Below are 6,730 nucleotides of genomic sequence, written 5' to 3'. Positions count from 1 at the left end.
AAGTATTGAATAAAATTATTGTCACAGTTAATTACTGTATTAAATCATTATAGATAGTTTGCCCTAAAAAAATCTTCTAAAATAATTATCAAACAAAACTATATAGATGAATGGAAAAAATATGAAGATGAAATTTTCATAATTCTATACACACCTTACATGTATTTCAATGAAAGATTGAATATGTCAATCAACATTTTTACACCAAACTGTGGTTGTTATTTCACCTAATTAATATCAAAATGTTTTTATTGCAATCAAATCTTCTCAACTTATGTTTGTCCTCACAGAGTCCTTAGGCATTTAACAAGATAATCCTTTAATGGCACATTTATTATATCCCTTTGAAATCCCTTTATGATGTCTTAATGAGTAAGTGATCAATGTTAGAAACAAAATTATATGATAATTTATTTATTTTTCAAGTATTTGAAGTCTATGTCACTAACACTGTATATATATGTACATATACCCCAGTAATATTTATCAATTTCTTATAAAAATCTGTTTTTTAAATGTTTTTAGATTTTATATTGAAAAAGTAATGTGTAATGTAATGCATTACACAGGCAAATTAATTGTAATGTAATGCATTATATGTGAGAAAAAATGTAATTGTAATTGTAATTAGGATATGTGATATCCAGTTTATAATACAGTTTCAACAAGTACAGCAAAAAAAAAAAAAAAAAAAAAAAAAAAAAAAAATTCAATGATGTCGTTTTGCATATACGTAAAACAAAATTATGAAAAAAAAAAAAATCTTATTTATTTATTATATTTATCAAAAAAGAAAAAAAAAATAATTATATATGTATACATCATATACATCTAACCTAATCCCTTTGTTCCTTTACAGCATACGTGTTATGTTGTATTAATTTCTGTGTCATTTGGTCTCTAGTGGAGAGTTGTCTCATTGGCAATCATACCACATCTTTTTATATCGTGTATTTGTGTTAAATGGTTCTTAATTGTTTTCTGGAAGAACGAATTGCGAAAAGTCAAACAATCATACTGAAAACTTAATGTCTGTTCCTGTTGGAATATCCCTTTGGTATCTTTCGTCTCTTTTTTCCAAAAATAGAAAAACATGTTCTTTGGCTGTATATAACCCAATAAAGTATTTTTCCTACAGCCACATCCACCTATATTTACTTTCCGTGTTCCTCCAAAAAACTATTCCGTCCCGTCTCTTTGATTCTTTCCGTTCTTTCTATTTCTGTTGTATCGATTGCTGCTCAATTAATATTGTTTTTTTTTCTCCTGAAATTGTTTGAAGGAATGCTAACACAGGACACTCTTTTAATTGATTCGTCAATAAAACATTCAAAAAGCCTACTACGAACTGAATAGACGATGCTGATCTCTTATCTAGGGGAATAAAACGTTAATATTTATGAATTTGTGCGTTTTATACATAATGAACATAATATAAATTTTTCATTTTTTTGCGAAGTTTCCCTTTAAATTGCTGTTGTTATTGGTTTTGGTAGGCGGCTTACTAATGTAGTAATTGATCGCTTTAAATTAAGAAACTCTTCTTTTATACTTCAGTGGTATGCATAAAACATATTAATAAACTAAGCAAAATCTTACTTGCATGGTTTAAGTTACGCTCACAAAACTCAACCGCCTTTTTATTAAATTGTTAAAGATCGATGTTAAGTGATAAAAAAAACTTCATTTCTATTGAAAATAATTCAACAAATAAATTAGCGTTGGGGGAATGTCGTTTCCATACCTTTTCTTTACCCTACTCGCCCTTCAAAACACTCTCATTTGCCCCAATTTGGCAGTCGTTAAGACACTAGTTTATAAAATATTTTGATTATTCATTCACACACACAACCTTCAATTGTATCTAAGTGGTTTATTAGTGTTGCATTGTCCAATTAATGTAAATATTCAAAACAAAACTTTACATGGGCAATATTTTTTTCCAAGTTCCTGATTGCAAGGAAGCCATTTTTATATCGGTAAACTATATAATAGTCGAAAAAATAACTGGATAGTAAAACGACACAAATGAGTAAAAATATGAGTACAGGTGGAAAGGAAATAGATAGATAAACGTTATTTATACATGTTATATGAAAAAATGGCTTGCAATCAGAACTTTGAAAAAAAAATATTGCCTCTAAAAAAGGGGGGAGGGCAGGATACGTCATCATGACCCCCTGTACCTGTGCTATAGAACCCTAGCCAATTGAACCGCCAGTCATTTATTACTTTACATGTTTAGTCAATATGATCGTTGTGGTAAAATGTAATAGCTTTTTTAAAAAGCTTGCCATCTTTTAGCTACTTATATTGACAATTGACATAATATCTGTTCCTGCTAGAATGAATATTCTTTATTCCGTTAGGATGATTGACTGTCGATATATTCATATTCTAGTGTATTTATTAAAGTTTAGTATAGCTATTTGTTAAATCCTTGCAGGTATGGTGGCCGGATGCGGCCATTTCGCGTTTTCTCCTTTCACTTTGCAAACGCGAAATCGAGAAATCGAGAAATGGAGAAATCGGGAAATCGAGAAAGCGAAATCGAGAAATCGAGAAATGGAGAAATGGAGAAATCGATAAATCGGGAAATCGGGAAATCGAGAAATCGAGAAAGCGAAATCTATTTCCCGTTTTTGCGTTTTCGCCTTCGCGTTTTCTCGTTTTCGCTTTCTAGATTTCTCGATTTCCCGATTTCTCTATTTCTCGATTTCCCGATTTCTCGATTTCTCGATTTCCCGATTTCTCGAATTCCCGATTTCCCGATTTCTCGATTTCGGGTGAAAGTGAAAGGAGAAAACGCGAAAACGCGAAATGGCATGCGGCCACCATATGCAGGAGTGATTTAAGACGTATATATGTTTCAGAAAACCAATCCAAGATGTATGGATGGATGTTTAACAACCAGTAGCAAATCAGATGCATATTCAGAACGAGAATATGATAATGAGAAATGAATACTGACCCTGCTTTATACTATACCAACATGCTGAGCCAGATTTTTAATGTGCCAGCTCACAATTCAACAGTAAGCAGGAAGACATGTCATCTTGCCCTGAAACATTATTCTGACTCCGGGCCAAGTAGTCTCTGCTCCAACTCCGTAATGCCATGTTTGGCGGATAAGCAGCAAATACCAATTTTCAAGTCGTTAGTTATACTGTTCCCACGTTTAACCTGGCCGAGGTTTCAACCCACGACCTCCACGACTTAAGGCGATCACACTAACCATAACACCACCGAGGCGGTCTGAAAAACCAATCCTGTTTTTGTTTGTAACCATCTATAAAGTATATGTAAACATCATCAAATTCTGCCAAGACAAACTAAGTTATCATCCAGAAACCATTGTTTCAGTGAAAAATCTATTTTTTTCGACAAAGTGATTTCAACTTTAATCTACATAACTCAAAACTAATATGTTCTTCCTTGTCAATATAATTTATTGTCTGGAAACATAAAAATAATCGGACAGAAAGCTGAATACTTTAGTCAAACACTATAATTGCCATATGCTAATATTTATTTGAATCTAATTGACAATGAATGTTAATTTGATCATCCCGAAACTTAAATCTTTGAAAATGACCAATATTTGTAAATGTTGAACTCAAAAGAATTACAGACATTCCATCTCTCAAGTTTCATTTAAATCATTTCAAGGCAACCTTATGACCAATTGGAAATAAAAGGAATCTTTCAGCTACGAACAGGGGTGTCTTACAGGAAACAAGACATGCTTACCTTTCATGAGCACCCGAGGTTGCAGGGTCTCGTTGCCCAATTTAAACTATGATAACTTTACAAGTCAATGAACCATGACTAGAAATGTAAGGCTGAATAATCTAATACATACTATATGTGTCAATGGTTAATTTACTACATACCAAATATCATTGACTTGACATTTAAGTCTCTAGCTCTTACACTAACCTTATCATAGATTTTAACCATGAAAAAAACTTCAAAGTCAACAAATCATGACATAAATGGGCAAATGATTTTTTTTAAACATAAAATTAACATAGAATAGTTATGATGTACCTTATCAAATGACATGAATTCAATTTTATAACTATAAATATTCCAGAAGCAAGATTTGATTTGCAGCAGGTCAAGTTTACGAGCTTATTTCATCTACGCCAGTGACTTACAACCTTACGACTTTTCACGGTGCGCCAGAGGGTTGCATCCTGTTCTACAAATCATGTTTCGTATGCATAATGATTTTTCACCAAATGTTAAAACCACAAAAATCTTATTTTTTCCCAGTTACATAAATGTTGCCTTTAAAACTTCCCTAAAACATATGTCATTTGAAAAGATATAATTTTATTAAATATTGCTTCACAATATATATGAACATTCAGATCAATTTTCTAGAATAAAAATAAATAACTTTATTTACATTAACACAATGATTCAGTGAGTAGATAAACATAATTTCTACATACTGCACAAAATGTCTTAAATTTTGGTAGTGGCAAATAGATCCTAATATGAGTATATGACATATTTCAGAATTTGTTAATTGTTTGTAGAATTTCCCAAAATAACTATAGGTCTTTAATTTTTTTTTCAAATATTGAACACTTTGAAATGTATAACTGAATCATCATGATTGAAGTGAAATTAGGAGATAACTGTATTGAATTGGCAATTTTTGAGGCATCAATCTTGTATTTGATTGTCGCAAATTAAGTTTACTGGCAACTGATTGGTTCCTAATTATGGACAAAAACTTAAACCAATAGATCAATAAAGAGTAAAAATTAGGTTACAGTGACCAACTTATGGCTTGATTTTATTTAAATGATTTTTTAATCGCCATTATTGGCTTTCAGTAGAAAAAAAACCTCCTTCGCAAAGCAAGCTCTTCTACCTGTACATGTACTGTTTAAATGAAACATTTGCCATTTGGTTTTCAATTTTTTTTATACAAAATGGCATGATATTAATGTGTCATTGCAAAACAGTCAAGATGAATTTCACCACTACCTTGAAGATTATTGGTCCCCCTAACACTAACTTTATCATAGATTTTAACCATGGAAAAACCTCAAAGTCATAAATCATGACTTAGATGTAGGCAAATGATTGTTTTAAACATAAAATAACATATATGATGATATTTATATTTATGATGTCCCTTATCAAATGACATGAATTTATAACAATAAACATACCATAATCAAGATTTGATTTGCAGCAGGTCAAGTTTACGAGCTTATTCCATCTACGCCAGTGACTTACAACCTTACAACTTTTCACGGTGCGCCAGAGGGTTGAATCCTGTTCTGCAAATCACGTGTCATATGCATAATGAACGCGATGCCATCATGTTATGTTTACTGATGATAGGTCACAAAAAAGTTTTAAGTTATGAATACATAAAAAAGGTTAAAAAAAACATTCTAATTATCATCCATATGTCGATACATCCAATTGTCTAAGCAAATCTGTTGAACTGATTTAATCGCTGGAACAGTAAGTTGTGTTCTAGAGACGAGTGGCAGTTTTGATCTTGACACATACTGATCCGATGGCACAACTTCCCCGGGAAGAGAAACATCTTGCATGGAGGTTCTCACTCCTTTTGCGGCTTTTGGTCTTTCCTTCTTAATCATATTTGATTTAAAAATTTGAGTAGTTGAACGACCACCCTTGGCCTTAGGTAGCACTTCTTCAATGGAAATAGTAGATGCATCTTCAATGGAAATAGTGGATGCAGCTCCTATTTCATCATTGTTTTCTAATTTCAAAAGTTCCAGGTCTTGTTCATCATTTTTGAATGCGCTACAAATGGATGCACTTTTGTTGAGTTCCATTACCACGTCATTTGGTGCCATATTTTCACGTGTGGCTTCATCCTTTGTTGATAAAATGTATGTACGGTTACTCACTTTGGATGAAGATGGCATAGGTGATTGTTGTAGTCTGATTTCAACAACTCGATTTCCCTTCAGTCTTTGAAACTTTGCCGATAGGTACTCTCTGAGTCTTGAAAAATGTCTTCTCCTGATGTTTTCTTGTCTTCCTCTTCCGAATTTTGTACAAGATGTACCCATTTTGTGGTTATAAGATAATTGAATATCTCAGACAGCTGATTTGACTGCCAAACTTTGCAATGCAATGCAATGCAACGTCGGCTTCCCGAAATGCAACGAAAAACGTTGTCAAGTTAAGCATTGTTACAACACAAGATTGAAAGTACACCGTTAGCGCTTTGACGATGTTCCGATAATTAAACCTCCAGTGGAAAATATTACTATGTTGAACCTGTCTTAGTCCGATAAACATGATTAAGCTATATGAGAGTTGACAAATAAGCATGAGTCGGAGAATTTGACGACCTCCAGCTCGAAACGCTATTTTTTTTATAACGGAGAAGAAAGGATGAGGTGTGTCAGTTACTGATACAAAATCACTACGCGCACACGAAAGAACGATATAGCTTCTTTATCAATTCACATTTGTTAAATAAATATTGCGTTCAATTTTACCTTTTTTTACCCTTAGTATATGTTTTAACTAATTATATTCATAATAAACCTTTTTCTATTTTTAATGTTTTATTTTAATATTCTGGTCTTGCACTATACACTATACCGTAGATATACTGAATAAGGAGATGTGGTATGATTGCCAATGAGACAACTATTCACCAAAGTTCAAATGAAGTGGATGTAAGTCATTATAGGCAAACGTACGGCCTTCAACAATG

This window comes from Mytilus californianus, unplaced genomic scaffold (genome assembly GCF_021869535.1).
Source record: "Mytilus californianus isolate M0D057914Y unplaced genomic scaffold, xbMytCali1.0.p SCAF_5, whole genome shotgun sequence".
In the NCBI taxonomy this organism is placed as follows: domain Eukaryota; kingdom Metazoa; phylum Mollusca; class Bivalvia; order Mytilida; family Mytilidae; genus Mytilus; species Mytilus californianus.
This window is presented reverse-complemented; position numbering follows the sequence as displayed.